The 17,141-nt window shown below is 55.7% G+C and overlaps 1 protein-coding gene across 3 annotated transcripts in view; it reads right to left on the minus strand.

Annotated features, from left to right (window-relative positions):
* The window catches only part of LOC102446898 (ankyrin repeat and fibronectin type-III domain-containing protein 1-like), a 368,753-nt gene that overhangs the window by 324,771 nt on the left and 26,841 nt on the right, over positions 1 to 17,141 (minus strand). For 2 of the 3 annotated variants that reach the window (XM_089782196.1, XM_089782194.1), the window contains exon 1: positions 7,573 to 7,667. The exons of the other annotated variant lie outside the window; for it this stretch is intronic. The gene's annotated coding sequence lies outside the window, so the exon portion shown is untranslated. Of the gene's footprint in view, positions 1 to 7,572; positions 7,668 to 17,141 lie in introns of those variants that run through there. 3 annotated transcript variants of the gene reach the window in all.

Below are 17,141 nucleotides of genomic sequence, written 5' to 3' on the forward strand. Positions count from 1 at the left end.
CGGTGGAGCCGCACACCCAGCCTGAGGCTGGAGGCGACCGTCAGCCTTGACTCCCTTGTGAGCCCCCAGAAAAGAAGCTCAAACCTGTTTGGGACTCTGCCAGTAGGATGGGCTATTTTCCACGTGGGAACATGCCAGGTTTCCACACCCGCTAATAACCCTGACAAGTGAATCGGGGGCCAGCACGGCCTGGCGGATAATCCTAGAACACTGGAACTGGAAGGGACCTCGAGAGATCATCGAATCCAGTCCCCTGCCCCCCTGGCAGGACCCTGCACCCTAAACCATCCCTGATAGATGTCTGTCCAACCTGCTCTTCAATAGCTCCAGAAGTAGAGATTCCACAACCTCCCCAGGCAATTTATTCCAGTGTTTAACCCCCCTGACAGGTAGGAAGTTTTACCTAATGTCCAACCTAAACCTCCCTTGCTGCAGTTTAAGCCCATTGCTGCTTGTCCTATCCTCAGAGGACAAGATGAACAATTTTTCTCCCTCCTCCTTCTGACACCCTTTTGGATACCTGAAGTCCGCTATCATGTCCCCCCTCAGTCTTCTCCTTTCCAAACTAAACAAGCCCCAGTTCTTTCACTCTTCTCCCATAGCTCATGTTTCCTAGACCTTTCATCATTCTTGCTGCTCTTCTCTGGACCTTCTTCACATCCTTCTTGACATGTGGTGCCCAGAACTGACACAACACTCCAACTGAGGCCTAATCAGCCCACAGTAGAGCGGAAGAACGACTTCCCGTGTCTCGCTCACAACACTCCTGCCAACGCCGCCTAGAATCATGTTTGCTTTGTTTTGCTTTTTCTTGCTTTGCTTGCCACCCAGATGCCCATGCAACTACGCCCCTTCACGGTTCAAGCAGGCAAAGCTGAGGGGCCTGTGGTGACCCAATAACAGGCAAGTCAGACAAGCCGGCAGTGAGCCCCACGAATGAGGGAAGGAGAAAGGGACCGTAGGAAATAACCCGTCAGCACCCTTTTAAGTTGTGCCCTAAGAGCCACCACCACTGGCACCAATGGAAGCTGCACGTGCTGGCCAGCTTGGGGACGCTCCAGGGTTCTCCAGCCCCCACCTGAAAATCAGCAGGTCTCCAGCCAGCCAGCCTCGCTTCTGTCCCCATCCTAAGCATTTCACTTTTCAATTACTGCTGTTGTGTCTGCTCAGTAAGTGTCCCCCGCCACCCCTCTCTGCCTAACATGAGCACGCTCTGAAATACCAGCCAGGCCCTTCGCTGGCCTGCCAGCCACATCCAGCACATGATCGCCCGGAGCAGGGGGACCTACTCGGGGTTCCGACTTTTGTTTCACATTAATAGGCTCCTTCTGACCTCCTTGGTGTCCTCTAGTTTCAAATCCAGAATTCAGAGTTTCAGGGCCTGAAAAATCCTGTTCCCTACAAATGAGAAGCTTCCGTAAGGGAACAGAGGGAACTAAGCCCGCAGTGTTTGCAAAACACAAGCTTTCACTTTAAAAACATGTTCTAGCCATTTTATTTGAGAATGGAAAATAAGCCACTAGGAATGTGACGAGAACGGAAGCGGATGCAATTCTGACTTTGCGAGTCTGCAACTGCCTTCCCTGCATCGCTGTGTCTGCTGCTGCTCCTAGCTTTGTCCCGCAGCAACAATGAAACAGACCACGACAGCTGTCAGTTTTGCAGATGTCACTGAGAACCCTAGAACAGCAGTGAAATGGCCAAAAATCACATGTTTCATGCCGCTCAGGAAAGCCCTAAGCACAAAACATGGCTCAGAACGGTGCCCTGGAACTTGGCTGGGGATTCTTGTTCTCAGTAGCAGGGCAGCTTCTAGCTAGAAGGCAACTTTTACTTTTTCTCCCCGAGCCCTGCAGCATTACGGATCCACCTGACTTGTGATTCCTTCTCTAAGAGCCACAGGCTTTCATCTTTGCCTGACTGTTAAATGGGGACTCCCATGCAGTTGCAAGATGATCTCAACAGCTCATAAAAAGTCATATTACGCCTGCTGTAAAAGGAACTCCCATTTGGCCCTGCCCATTCGACTGGAGCCTTCCTGGGGACCGAAGCTTGAGTAGAAGAAGCAGGTTACATGCGTAAGGCAGATGAGGCACCGTTATGTGAGCCTCTAACCTTCTTTCCCCACCCCTTCCACACCATCTAGCCCCACAAATTCAGATTTCCCATACACACAAGCTCTGGGCAAAGGGAAAACATACCCTACCCAGTATACAGCTGAAGAGCAGCTGGTGGGCCCGGGAAAACCCTGTCACCTGAGGGTGGGCTGGAAAGGCTAGGAGAGAATATCAGCACAGACCAGAGCAGATACACGATGCAAAAGAAACAACGTCCCCAATAGCGTCTGTGTCCCACCGAGCTTCTATCCTCCTTGGCCAACTAAGCTCCGTTAGATACTGCTCAAAGGCCTGACACACACGTGCAACTGTCTTTAACAAGAGACAACAGAAAGGGCAACAGCCACGAAAGGGGATCAAACCCCTGCAGACTTAGCGTGTAAACCCTTCCCAAGAAAAGCCAACAGAGGGCTCCCGTACCACTCGGCAGGGAGTCCCCCAGCAACAATGCAAGGGCTCACCCAGTAATGAGTTCTCAGAATCACAGAACACTAGAACCAAAAGGGCCCTCGAGACGGGGCGGATGAAAGCGCCGCGGGACCCAGGGCAGCCACCCCACTCACCCTGCCCTATATCCACCACGCCTCGAGAGGTCATCGAGTCCAGTCCCCTGCCCTCACGGCAGGACCCAGCACCAAAAATCTAGACCCGTAGTCACCAACCAGTAGGTCGCGATCTACCGGTAGATCTCAGGGGCTCTAAGAGCAGTTCTTGAGCCCTCTCTGAACTGCGCGCCTGCGCAGCACATTTACATTAGATTTCCTCATTTGAGGAGCAGCTACTCACCGAGCAACAACACAGGTGAGTAGCTGCGAGGAATGGTGGGAGCTGGGAGGTCGGGAGGGCTGAAACACCCCAGGCAGCTGACTGTGGCTTTCAGCTGAAAGAGGCTGCCCCACGCTCCAGCTGATCGGCGGCTTCTCCTCTGAGCCTGCCTACGTGGAGCTTGGTGCACCCTGGCTGAGCGCCATGGCCAGCTGGCCGGGCAGTTGCTTCTCTTCCCTCCAGTCCGGCTGCCCTGCACTCAGCCCAGGGAGGCTGCGTCAGGCTCCAGCTGTGCTGGAGCAAGCTTCCCGGGCTGAGTGCAGGGCAGCTGGGCGGGAGCGAAGAGAAGCAGCTTCTTGGCCAGCTGGCCATGGCACTCAGCCAGGGTGCACCAAGCTCCACATGGGCAGGCGCAGAGGGGAAGCCGCCGATCAGCTGGAGCATGGGGCAGCCTCCTCCGGGCTGAAGGCCACAGCCAGCTGGCCAGGCAGCTTCTCCTCTGCGCCAGCCCATGTGGAGCGTGGTGCACCCTCGCTGAGCTTCAAGAAAGGGGCGGGGCTTCAAGGAAGGGGCGGGGCGGGGCAGTAGATCTTGGTTTGGCCTGTCATTTAAAAAGTGATCTTGGGTGTAGAAAGGTTGGAGACCACTGATCTAGACCATCCCTGATAGATGTCTGTCCAACCTGCTCTTACCTATCTCCAGTGATGGAGATTCCACAACCCCCCCTAGGCAATTTATTTCAGCACTTTACCACCCTGACAGGTAGGAAGTCTTTTCTAATGTCCAACCTAAACCTCCCTTGTGGCAGTTTAAAGCCCATTGCTTCTTGGCCTGTTCTCAGAGGCCTAGGAGAACAAGTTTTCCTCCCTCCTCGTCACACCCTTTTAGGTATTTGTCCCCTCTCAGTCTTCTCCTTTCCAAGCTAAACAAGCCCGATTCTTTCAGTCTTCCTTCATAGGTCATGTTCTCTAGACCTTTCATCATTTTTGTTGCTCTTCTCTGGACCTTCTCCAATTTCTGCTCATCTTTCCTGAAATGCGGCACCCAGAACTGGACACAATACTCCAATTCAGGCCTAATCAGTGCAGAGCAGAGCGGAAGAATGACTTCTCGTGGCTTGCTCACAGCACTCCTGTTCATGCAGCCCAGAATGATGTTCGCTTTTTGGGGGGGAAGGGGGAGTAACAGAAGTTGTGCACCCCCTCCTCCTGCCCTTTCCTCCACATTGATATTTACAAGCCTGTGATGGATCCTCCTGATGTGTCACAGGCCAGTGGATGAACAGTCTCTTCTCCATGTAAAACACACCGAGCACTGCAAAGCGGAGGCCCATTGAGAGCCCAGCAGTTTGCTACAGCAAGGCAGCACAGGAGTGATGCTGCAAGGTGAACACTTGAAGCTAACAAGGGCAAGGTTAGCTTGGGTTCTAAATCACTGGAAGGAAAGGACTTCCAATTAACGATACAGATTGCCTCTACAACTGTTATGCCAAGGAGATCCCTAGCTATTGATTTAATCATTCCCGAGGGACATAAAACATTAGCCATCCCATGACTTCACATATGCAGATATAGTGCAATTAGATTTTTTCTTTCCTATTGACATCAGCAGGCATTCTTCATGTGCAAATGCTATTACTGTGTGTACATTCTTGGGATGCTAGCTGCTTTATACACAAGGCAACTCTTCTCTCCGGGAAAACTCACTGGAGGATCACAGCACTTTTTCCTACAGAGCCTCCTATTTCTCCCCCAAGATTTCTTATCCTCACAAACCCTGTGGCCTTTCTTCTGAACCCTACTTCACCCCAGTGGCTTTTACTGATGAGAAAGTGATATGAGAACGGCCAGACTGGGTCAGACCAAAGGTACATCCAGCCCAGGATCCTGTCTGCCCACAGTGGCCAATGCCAAGTGCCCCAGAGGGAGGGAACACAACAGGGAATCATTAGGAATGTGACAACTTAACTGGTGGGGCCTCCACAGGGGGGCTGCCATGGAGAGGGGCTGCTCCTGCCCCCTCTCATCCACCTCTCTTTTAATTGGTTAACTAGTTAAGCATTAAGTCTAACTAGTTAACCAATTATATGGGATTTTACATCCTTATAAATCATCACGTGATCCATCTCCTGCCACCCCTTCCCAGCCACTGACAGAGACTAGGGGCACCAGCCCTACCCATCCTGGCTAATAGCCATTGATGGATCTAACCTCTATTAATTTCTTTAGGGGTTTTTTGGAACCCTGTTAAAAGTCCTGGTCTTCACAACCTCTTGTGGCAAGGAGTTCCACAGGTTGACTGTGCGCCCCGTGAAGAAAAACTTCCTTTTGTTTGTTTTAAACCTGCTGCTATTCATTTCATTTGATGACATCTAGTTTTTTTGCTATGGGAAGGAGTAAATAACTTTTCCTTATTCATTTTCGCCACACCAGTCAGGATTTCATGGACCTCTATCCTAACCCCCCCCCCCCCTTAGTCTCCTCATTATCTTTTCCCTGAGTGCAGACACTCTGCAGCACTGACTGGGCCTCTGAAATGCTGCAAGTTTCCTACTTCTCAGGAACTTTCGGCTGCCTCTTGAGGGTTATACGAAAAGAAACTGGGGGGAGGGCTTGGTCTGTATGGATGCAAAGGGAAAATGTCATCTGCTCAGAACTCCAATTAGGCACAAACACAACCACAAACTTTTCAAATCCATTACCACCCAAGGATGTTCTTGGCACAAGTGTCTTTGCGGTGGCCTGTGCTGGCTGGGTAAAAGAAGGGCCAGACCCATCTCAGGCTCTCTGGGGAGAGTTGACTCAGTGACAACTTCACCATCCGGGGCAGGTTGGGAACAGAGGGGAGGCTACCGAGCAAGTTCCAAGTTTCTTAAACATGGTAATAAAAACTTTATAGAAGAGCAGCGTGCAGGGGGAACGCGCGCCGAGCAGAGAGAGCAGATGTGATACAAGGAGGGGGAACAGGATTAAACCTTACAAGGCAGCGTTCCTCAGTCGCACTGCTCATTTCTAGGGTTACGAGAGCGAAAGGAGAAAAAGATTTGCAATGCGGAGGGGGAAGAGCAGGAAAGAATTCCCTCCTTGCGGAAAGGCAGGCATTCCCACCCGGTGACAGACCGCCCGGAAAGCAGAGGGGCAAGGAGAAGAAAATCTCTTGCTCTCACCCTAGAGGTTCTGCAGAGCTTGGACAGGGTTTCTTGCCCAGAAGCTGCTGCAGCAGGAGAAAAGCAAGGCTGACCCACTCCGCAGGAGCAGAGGGTTCGAAATAACCGATTGTTCCTTTAGAGCCCCTTTCAGCATTCTACTTAGGCACATGCCTAACCCCAAGCCCTGGGTCCAAGGGGATTTCTCATGTGTTTGAGATCAGCCGTGGCCTACTGAAGCAGAGCCCAGAGCTCAAGGCCTTGAAAGACAGGTAAAGATCTGCTTGCCTAACCCACCAACCAGACTCCTTACAAGTGCATCTGGGCTCATTCTGCTATCAGGAAAGCCACTTCTGTGGCTCTGAGCGGCCACGTTTGGAGCTTGCATTGGCTGCCTCTGGACAGAGCCTGACAAAGACCCAACGTCCCGTTACAAAGCAAAAGGCCAGCACAGGAAGCAGGCAGAGCCAGACATCATCATCTCACCCGCGGGAACTGTCTAATCACCCACGAAGGGGAAGGGGGAGCGGGAGGGATGGGTAGCCTCGCCAGCCCCGCGCTGCGCGGGGAATCCCTTCTCAAAGCCGGGAGCCCCAGGGTGAATTCGCCGGTCACACGGAGGGACTCGAGCCTGCTGAACAAGGCGCTGTCATTGGGACCGGTCACCTGATCGCGGAGCCAGCGGAGCCCCAGCGACGCTCGGACCTTCCCGCAAACGAGACACCCGGGTCGGAGTCGAACTCGCCCGCCGCACCAGGGCTGCGGCCCGGGGACCGCCGGGCTCCGCGCCCCTGCTCCCGCGGCCGGGGGGAGACGCGCGTTCTAGGCAGATTCTGGCCCGGCCAACGGGCAGCAGGCCAGGTGCCCCCAGCGATCCGCCCCGCGCTGCGCTCCCGCGGCCGCGCGCAACAGGAGCCGCCCGCAGCGCAGCGCAGCTCGGCGAGGAAACCCCCAGAGCCGGCGGCAGGGAAGCCCCGTCAGCACTTCCAGCTTCCCGGCCTGCCCGCCGGAGGCACCTGCCCCAAAGCCTGAACTGGCGAAAAACTCACCGAGCCCCGCCCCGCCGCCCGGCCCGGGACCTGCCTGCGGGCCCGGCCCGACGCGCACCGGGCGGCAGCAAGCGGGGCTCACCGGTCCCGGTCCCCAGGGGTCCAGCGGCGGCCCTGGCCCGGACACGCACCGGCCGGGGGCAAGGAGAGGACGCGTGAGCCGGGCTAAGGCTGGACTCGGCCGGCGCAGGGGTCGCCCCGCAGAGCCTTGTCCTGGCAGCGCCCAGCCGGCCCCGCACCCACCTGCGGGGCGCCCTCGCTGCGCAGCCTGCGCACCGCAACCCCCACGCCGGTCCGGCCCCGCCCCGCACTACCCTGCCCCGCCGCAACACTCCCCCCGGTCCGGCCCGGCCCGGCCCTGCCCCGCCCCGCAGCGACACTCCCCCCGGTCCGGCCCGGCCCTGTCCCGCCCCGCAGCGACACTCCCCCCGGTCCAGCCCCGCCTCGCCCGCCCTGCTTCTCCCGGCCCGCACGGTGCAGCCCGGCGGCCCCTTACCCGGGCAGGACGCGGGACACACGGCGGCTGCTCCCCTGCCCAGCCTCTCAGGCAGAGCGGAGAGCGGGCCCCGCCCAGTCCCGCCCCTGCGAGCGGAGGCAGAGGGTGGCGCGGGGGCAGGGTCGGGGAGCCTGAGACGGGCGGGGGGGAAAGAGGTCACTGGTGGGGGTAATAGCCGCTGAAGGGATCAGGTGGGGGGCAAGGTCCTGGGGGGTCAGTCACTTGGGTGGCCGGGGGAGGTCACTGGTGGGGGTAAGAGCCGCTGAAGGGATCAGGTGGGGGGCAAGGTCCTGGGGGGTCAGTCACTTGGGTGGCCAGGGGAGGTCACTGGTGGGGGTAAGAGCTGCTGAAGGGATCAGGTGGGGGGCAAGGTCCTGGGGGGTCAGTCACTTGGGTGGCCGGGGGGGTCACTGGTGGGGGTAAGAGCGGCTGAAGGGATCAGGTGGGGGGTAAGGTCCTGGGGGGTCAGTCACTTGGGTGGCCAAGGGGGGGTCACTGGTGGGGGTAAGAGCCACTGAAGGGATCAGGTGGGGGGGAAGGTCCTGGGGGGTCAGTCACTTGGGTGGCCAAGGGGGGGTCACTGGTGGGGGTAAGAGCTGCTGAAGGGATCAGGTGGGGGGAAGATCCTCGGGGGTCAGTCACTTGGGTGGCCAAGGGGGGGTCACTGGTGGGGGTAAGAGCCACTGAAGGGATCAGGTGGGGGGGAAGATCCTGAGGGGAGCCAGTCACTGGGGGTAAGTCACTGATGGGCCAACCAGAACCAACCATGGAGGAGGGGGAAGGTCACTTGATCTTAGGGGAAAACCCCCTGGGGGAGGGACACTGAGGGGCTTCTGGAGAGAGTCAGTGGAGGGGGGTTGAGGCGCTTTTGCTGGGGGAAAGATGCTGAAAGGATTTGTGGCCCACCCGGCTTCTTGTCTCTTGGCCATGGCCCCCAGCCCTGATGCCCTGGGTGCTCGCCCCCTTCGCCCTGGATGTGAGAACCTCTGGTTTTGCCTTTCCCAGCCTTGGAGTGTTTCCAGCTGTAAGGGCAAGGTCAGCCTTTGGGAGAGGAGAGAAGAGAGGCACCAGAGAAAGCTCCTTTCGAAGCCTGTCACAATATTGTCTGAGACACAGCGACTTGGATTTGCTGGCTGGCATGCAGCTTCCAGGCCCCCAGTGTCTTCAGCACCTGCTATAGCCCATGATGCTCCCATTCCCCCTCTCCCCAGCTAGCTGGGAATCCCCACCTGTACCCTCAGCGCCCTTGCTTCACCTGCTAAACCACCCATCCCCGGCATTCCCCGGAAGTGCTGCTGCTTCCAGCCACACACAGGAACCTGCCCAAGGTTTGGTGCTGACCCGTTTCAGGGGTGCTGCTCTGCCTCTCTGTGGGCTTCCAGAGATCATGTGACAGGCCTCTTAGCAGCACGAGGGTTGATTATTGAGCTGCAGGGGCAGCGTGTGTTGTGGTACCTCAACGGAAAGCAGCTGCTTCTCCCCCGCACAGAGATGATGTGCAAATCGGGTCTGCCCCAAGCGCACGTTTGCTCCTGCTCATGCCCGTGTAATGTAAATCCAGATTGGATCGGGGAGGCGCTTCCTCCGTAGGCTGGCGTCGCTAAAGCAAAACCAGGCCCCTTGGATCTGCCTCCTCATCCCAGTTCAGAGGCTGCTCCATCCTGCTTTTCTGCGTGGGGTCCCCTGCCCCAGCAGCAGCTCTGATGGGGTTTGTCAGGCCAGAGCAGCTCCCCTCGGTGCCCAGTGGCCAGCTGCACTCCGCCATCTCCTGGAGGCAAAGTCATGGGCCGGGCTCTGGGGGTGGGAACTGTGGAGGGTATAATTCCAAGAGCTACTATGAAAATCCGAAGGGGTAAGATTCCTCGAGATCCGAGGGACACTGACATCAGGAAATAAGACCAGGGAGACTCCTGGTGTGTTGCAGTTTGCTGCACACACCCCTTCCCACTCGCCTCCAGGACCGGTGATCTGGCTCAAACAGTGCCAGCCTGCATGAGAAGATGAGTGAGACTGTCTAGCTGGGGGGTTGGACCGGCCCCTCACTAGTAAGGTAACTAAGCAATGAGCCGAGCATCCGATTGAACCCATGCCTGAGATTGAGAGCCTCATGGTCTAACAAGAGAGCCACGCAGAACCACGTGGAGATATCCATGTACACACATACGTACAGCCACGGGGGGCCTCGAACTCCAGTAGGTGGGATCTGGTAGGACTGAAAGGGCATTTTCCAGACTCAGGAGGACCAGCAGGGAGTTCCCACCTTCACCTCCCTCCCAGTCGTGGTCATCTTCACACTTCATGTTTGACACAAACAGCCCCCGCACAGCAAGGAAAATATTGCCCTGGAATTATGCAAGAGATCTCTGCACCACGATCTGCAGAGAACGCGGCTGCTGTGCATGAAAATAAAAACAGAAAAACTCCTGGACCAGCCTGGGTCTGGCAGGGGGCATGTGCGGGGCTCCCCAGCCAAAATGTTCTAGGCACAATCTGAATAAACTTATTTCCCTCATGACCACGCGGACAGTCAAACTGAGGAACCAGGCCCAGGATTCTTTGGGTGGGAGTTCCTTGTCTTTGGCCGAGTGGCGGGAGAGACTTCAGGCCCACTCCTGCAAACACCTATCACTGAGTCAGAAAAGCATTTGGCACGTGTGTCACTTTAAGCCCCATGCTTATGACCTTTCCTGAACAGGGATGTGTTTTATAATCATTGATGGCTTAATTTCACAATGCTTCTCTGGGATGTGATAGCACCTGTTTTACAAGTGGGTAAACTGAGGCACGTGGCAATGACCATGAAGAGGTTTGCTCAGAGTCACAGGATTCAGAGCTAGATATAAAAATAGCTCCCAGGTGTCTTGACTGCCAATTTCCTGCTGTGACCACTAGATGATACTTCCCTCCCACAGAGTCACATCAAATAATTCAGGCACCTCGTATTATGTGGGCTATTGGGTATATTTAATTCCTGCTTAAATTCTTAACTAGAAAACACCCACATTATTTTTCATCTCATCCCCCTGAAAATAGCACTGCTGGAAATCACAACCATACACCCATAGATGCTGATTGGCTGATATTTTGAAGTCCTCCTTGCCAGAAATACTAGCTGTCAACAGTCTCAGAAGGGTGCCCTGTTAGTCTGGATCTGCACAACCAACGGGCGGTCCTGTGGTACCTTGGACACTCAACCATGGTGCCAGCAAACCCCCCCCCCCCCCGAAAGGCACTCCGCTGCACAGTAATGTGAACCGGCCCTTGGCTGCTCTGTAACTCGGCTGTAAAATGCTCTCCGGGCCTCTAACAAAGTGGTTGTTACCCATGAAAGCCTCTGCCCAAATCAATTTGTGTCTCTAAGGTGCCACCGGACTCCTCGTCGTTTTGGCAGACGCAGACTAACCCAGCCACCCCTTGAGGCCTGGACAAGGATGGGCGGTGAGAAAAGCCATCCGTGATAATGCTCATCATTCTCTTCTCCCCGGTCCTGCTGAGCCCAGGAACAATCATGAATCTTTGCTGGAATGCCAGTGGCGGCAGTAACTGGTTTTCAGAGCCTGGTACTTTTCCAGGGTTTGGAGGCCAAGCTGGTATTTCAATCATGTGACCACAGATGAGCGAGGAATAGCAAGTGGTCCGAGCATGGAGCCAAGTCTTGCCCTGCCCACCATGGCACTGGAGAAACAGGCGTGCCCAGTTGGAGGGTCGGCCACGCTCCCTCACCTGCAGACTCCCCTTTCAGGATGTGACTGAGCCATTAGCCAAGCCAGCTTCCCTGCCTGCCCCCATGTGACCAGGAAGGACCCTGCAGCCCGGCCAGAAGAGAACCGCGTCCCATGCCCTGTTCTTCTCGGTTACACTCCCCGAAGCCACAAGCTTCAATCCTGCACCGTCATTTGGCTCCTCTTCCTGCCAGCGGAACTGGTTTGCGCTCCCCGCTGTTGGCTGTGCGAGGAGCTACTGGACGGACCGATGTTCTGTCTGCCTGCCCTGGCCTGGCCTGCCATGGCTGAGCTGTGCCACATGCCGTGCACCAGCTGCTTGTGACCTCTCCACCCGGCAGCTAGATTGAGTGGAGCTGCGCGTGACGTAAGTTGTGTCCAAAGTGGGCCCTTCGTGACGGGGTGAAAGAGGCTGTTTGTAGCCCAGGTGCCTTAGCAAGCCAAGGGAAAAGGAGCATCCGCTTCCTTGCCAACAGATCGGTGCCCAACTGGCACGCCAGCTGGGCCATGGCTGTGCATCGCAGCAGGCCGTCCCAAGGCGAGCGGACGACGGAGCTGGAGCTCCTCGCTCATCAGAGTGAAGACACGTCATCGTTGCCTGGGGAAAGCGCCATCTGCACTGGAGATAAACGCAGGGTTTGTCTGCAGGGCTAGGACACCAGCCCTTCACCATCATCTCCTTCCTCGGGCGCTAACAGCCCCAGCGCTCGTGTCTCCTGGAGAGCGTGGAACGTGTCTCTGCTCAGCCCCTTTTGTCCCCCACCCAGAGGGCTGAGTCTCACCTCCCTGGTGAATCTGCCTACGGGCAACCAGTGACTCGACCCCGGACTGACAACCATGAGCTTGCTCTCAGCCCAGTCTCGTTCCCTTGTGGCCACAGCAGGGCGCTGCCTCGGCACGAGGTGCACAGCACAAGGTGCCACAGGCTTGTGGCAGGGTCGCAAGCTGCCACCCTCAGCAGTCCCACGCTCTCCTAGCACAATCTGGGAGCTCCCTGCTTTCTGGGGAGCAAGGAGGGCCAGCCTGAGTCCGGCATCCATCTCCCAGCAAGGTCACAGTGCTCAGTGCCATCCCAAGCCCTTTGTGCCGGGTCTCTTTATACCCCTGGATCTTACGAGCCTTTTCTGCTTTGTTTGGCACAACTGCCCTTGATGGTAGCTGAGGTCAGATTGCTCCGGCGCAATCTGCAGTCTGCAGGGGGGTTTGCAGGAAAGGGCAGGTGACAGCAGTGCAAGGAAAGGCTGCCACACTGCGGCCTGAGTGTGCCCGGCCAGAGAAGGGAGGCCTGCTTTAAGAGAAGGAGCGGCTGTGCACGGCCACTATCACACCTGCACCACAGGTTGTGTTGGTGCCAGTGGGAAACTGCAGAGCAGATGGTGACAACAGCTCATCCCGTCAATACACCCACTGGCCTCCAGTGGCAGCCTCGGGACATCTGCCTTGTTCTCCATGGCTGCAGCTTCTTCAGAAGGCTGGTTTCCCTCCCTGCTGTAAAATGGCTGCCGATGCATTGCTGCTCACTACAAAATTCCCCCTTTTTACCTTCCCTCATTCCCAAGGCTTCCAGCCCCAATTCTTTCGGCCACCCGAAGTGGTGCTTAACGGAGACCTCTTCTAATAGGCTGACGTCTGCGGTACATCCACGGACAGTCTTGGGGTGAGAAAAGTGCAGATCAAGGAGCTGACGTTTGAAAAACACTTTTGTTTATTAGCAAGCCCAGAGCCGAGGTTGGTGAAATAATCTAGAGGGTGGGCTGGGGGGGGTCACCCACTAAGATGCTAAGTCCTATGTCTTTCCCATCCCATGCTCCCCTGGCTTCTAACACCCCTTCCTCTGCCCTGGGTTGTTTCCTCACTGAGTCTTCGGACTGAAGAGGAGGGAGAAGGACAGCCCAGCGGTCAGGTCAGGGCAGCTGTGGAGTGGGCCAATCCACACTCTGCCCTCCCAGGAAACAGCCCGTTTTGTGCCGAGAAATGGGAGAGGAAGGGCCAAGAGCCCCGCAAGGTGTATTTATGGTCCCCTTGTCGTCTGGCAGCTGGGGAAGGAGGAAATCGGGCACCCCCGGTCCAACGCCGTGAGCGGCACAGTTGGCACAGTTGCTCACCCTCTAGCAAACAAGCACCGTTCTCGGGCTCTTCGGGGGTCCCAGCCTGCCCATGGCGAGGTGTCCCGCATGCCAGGAACAGGTGCTCTGGGAAGAAGGGCCTGTAAAAAGGGAGTTTAAAGGATGGGCGTCCTTGTGTCTCCATCTGGCTGGACTAAGAATGATTCGTGAGAGAATCTGCTGGAAAAACACCCAACTAATCACAGTTCCCATGAGGGGGCTCTGAATACATGAGCAGCTGCACACACCCGCCTCCCTATCTGTTAGGGCAGGAAGGTCCTTGGGGAACTGACTTCCCCTTGCTGTGCAATGAGCCCTTGGGGTCCGGCCGGCAGGCACGCTGCATCGTTTGCAGCACACCCAGTGGCCAGGGAGAGGGCTCATTTCACTCTGTACGAGTGATGTACAGCACGGCCCTGTGGTTTTATGGGGGCACGCATGAGCAAGGCTCAACAGCGAGCCTTTAGCTCTGCTGCCGCAGGCGCGGCCGTGCTGCTGTTCCAGCACATCCGTGGGCTGGTTCTGCAGCATGGCCCAACACCGGCACCACTCGGGGAGCCCGAGCTCCCTTCTTCACAAGGGCTCCAGGCTGAATTCTTGCAGATGGTTAGAAACAACACGGCCAGGTGTGAAGCTCTGCACCTCCCGGTGCCTCTCTGCAGCCCCCAACAGTGATGGTCTCATCATGAAACCACCTGCCTCCGCTCCCCCAAGCAGAGCACTTCACGCCCCTCGCCCACAGGGCGTGCCCGCCCCAGGATGCGGAGCAGGGCTGCGGGGGCATGGCTACTCCCTGGCAGAACTGCTGTGCACATAGGCCCCTCTATGCCCAGGTCTGGCCGGCTTTTCCCGTGTACCCACCCTTCTAGCCCTGTTTCCAAAGGCGGCTTGGAGCCAACCCCAGGCCACAGCCCACCGAGCTCCGACTGAGCACACCACAACGCAGGCCTCTCCTTCTCGATTGCGTTTTCTAGAGGTTCATTTCCTGGGTCCGAGAGTCTCTGCAGAGCCGGTGCTGGCTGCCTGATGAGCGTTAGAGGGTTCTCTGCGTTGTGCCAGTCACAGGGCACCAGCCACAGAATTGCACTGGGAACAATTCAGCCTTTCTTCTTCCATGGAGTTTAAAAGCAATGGCCTTTGGGGCTGCAGGGGAGCTCGGCTCCACACCCCCGTCTGTTGGGAGGTCACATCGCGGCGGAGTCCAAAGAGATGGTTCAGGTTCAACCCACTGCGTGCCTGGAAGAAGATGGCTCGTGTGTTAACACAGCATCTTTGGCAGGCAGAGTTCTTTTTCACCTCCAGGGCAGCCTGGCTGCGAGCAGTTCCCGCGTGTTGAGTGGGAGCAAAGCCTGTGTATCAGACAGCGCAGGGAGGGAGAAGTCAGGATTCCCGGCTTCTCTTCCCAGTTCTGAAAACTGACTTGCTGTGAGCAAGCCTCTTACTGTCTCTGAGCCTGCTGGGGCTGTCCCAAGACACACAGTCACACCGCTTACCGGACATGCAGGAGCCAGGGGAGCAGACTGATCAAATACCTAAAGGCGAATAAGAACTCAGCCCCCCAGAACGTAACACAAGGAGTGGCTTAACCCCAGGGCAGGCAGTCCATCCGTTCTGTTTCCCTGACAGGAATTGGGAAGTTCTAGAAAATGTCCTCGTACCCAACAGGCATTTCCTGGCTCCATGTCACAGGCCCTGTGGCCTCGAGGTTCTGGAGGAGTCACACACCTGTCTCGGCGAGCACAGACACAGTTTTGCTCTACGGTTTTGGACAGCCAAGGCTTGTGCCTGGCAGGTGGCGCCACCCGACTTTCATGGCTTTGGACCTAGTCCCATGTGCATTTCCTAGATTATACCGTGGTCTTTTTTTAAAACTCATAAATGTCAGCAGCCTCCAGGTGCACTTCCCAGGCTTGTGCAACCGTTGTCTGCCAAGGAATGCTCTTGAACACAACTGCCATACAAAAACACAACTTGGTTGTAAGTAGAGTTCTGCCCCCTAGTGCCCCGTGAGAAAATCCCTTCCAATGATAAGTTTCATCCAGACAGCAAAGGTGGCCTTGCACCATCACTTCTCCTGCTAGGCTACTTATCCTCCAGCCCCCTTTACCTGAAACCTCCATCTAGCTCTTGGCATCAGACATCTATGACCAGAGCTCTGCTAAACAAAAAGCCCCATTCAGAAACAATCTCTAACTCCTTTCAGCCAAAACTTCGTCGGGGGTAGTTGTAGTTTGCTCCCAAACCAGAATTTGAGAAGGTCTCACAATTCCCACTTAAGGCCTTGGTCAGCCAGCAAACCCACTGGAAACCGCACGTCAGCAAACTACAGTCCAAGAAGCAGCTGTGTCAAAGTGGGACCTTCTTGCTGCAGCCATCCATCCCAAGTGTGTGCACAGTCTTATTCACTGACTGTGCTGGCTACCGGGCATGCGAACGACTTCTCATTCCTGTTGGCGCTGCAGAGTCTGCCCAGGGAAGAGGCAGCAAGCGGGGGTCCAGCTGGGCACGTGCATCACCAGAAGAATGGCCAGCAGAGTTCTGGTTGCTCCTGTCTTTAGTGGGACTGATGCACAAAGCAGGAAGAAGCCAGCGTGGCTCTCAGGGTGAGGGAGCAGGGCTAGCTGCTAGCAATACACTTGTTATACCTGCAGGAGGAGCAGACTTGCTGTGGGCCCCCACAATGGTGATCAATATGGAGCCCCCCCAAACAGTGTTGCTATGTCATGTGATTTATTGTGACTCTCATGATATTTTGTGGTTCTCTTAAAGACCCAGTTCCTGAAGTCACGGGCTGATGTGAGAATCTGACCTCTCCCTGTACACACACGTACACACACACACACACACACACTTTGAAGGCTCAGGCACGCACACACACACACACACACACTTTGAAGGCTCAGGCACAAGAAGGCAAAGAAAAGGACTCTCACATTTATCAGTTTTACAACTCTCATGGTTTTTCAGCCTGCCCTGATGTTTAGCTGGGCCTGACTCATGGTTTGTGAATGTGCACAGTGGGCCAGACTGAACAGCCAACATGAGTCACTCTTTGGATTAGCACCATGCTTCACCACATGCCCCACCACAATAACAAACACATTTCTAATAAAAACTCAGCAGCAAACTGCTCTCCAGAGCAACTGGGCTGCGAGGTGAAACCCGGCCCCCTCAGGCCTCAAACCCACCTTCCCAGCCCAGGTGGCATGGCTCCTTCCCCACTCTGGCACAATAAATGCAGAAGTGGAGGCCAGCAATAGTACCCCAAAATCTTATCTACCAGGCTTTGTATAAAACTTCCCCCCAAAATCTTAACCTAGACTTTGGGGATAAAAAAAACTCTGCTGCCACCACTCAAGTATTGATAAGAAAATCAGGGGAGAGATCCCTTGGGAAATCTCACCCCCAGAGTACAAACCAGGACACAACCATTACCCAATACCAGGTTAATAAAAAGGAAAGAGAAAGAACTTTTATTATCACCACACTATTCCTGTTGCAAGCATAATGACTAGATGGAAAAGTAAAAAAGAAATACTCATGGGCTACGTCTACACTGCAGGCTTCTTGCGCAAGAACTGTTTTGCGCAAGAGTTCTTGTGCAAAAGGTCTTCCACAAGAGCACGTTCACACTGCCATGTGCTTTTGCACAAGAGCGTCCATGGCCGTGTGGATGCTCTCTTGCGCAAGAAAGCTCTGATGGCCATTTTAGCTATAGGGCTTTCTTGTGCAAGAAATTCAT

Source organism: Pelodiscus sinensis, chromosome 15 (genome assembly GCF_052426305.1).
Source record: "Pelodiscus sinensis isolate ZL-2025 chromosome 15, ASM5242630v1, whole genome shotgun sequence".
Lineage (NCBI taxonomy): Eukaryota > Metazoa > Chordata > Testudines > Trionychidae > Pelodiscus > Pelodiscus sinensis.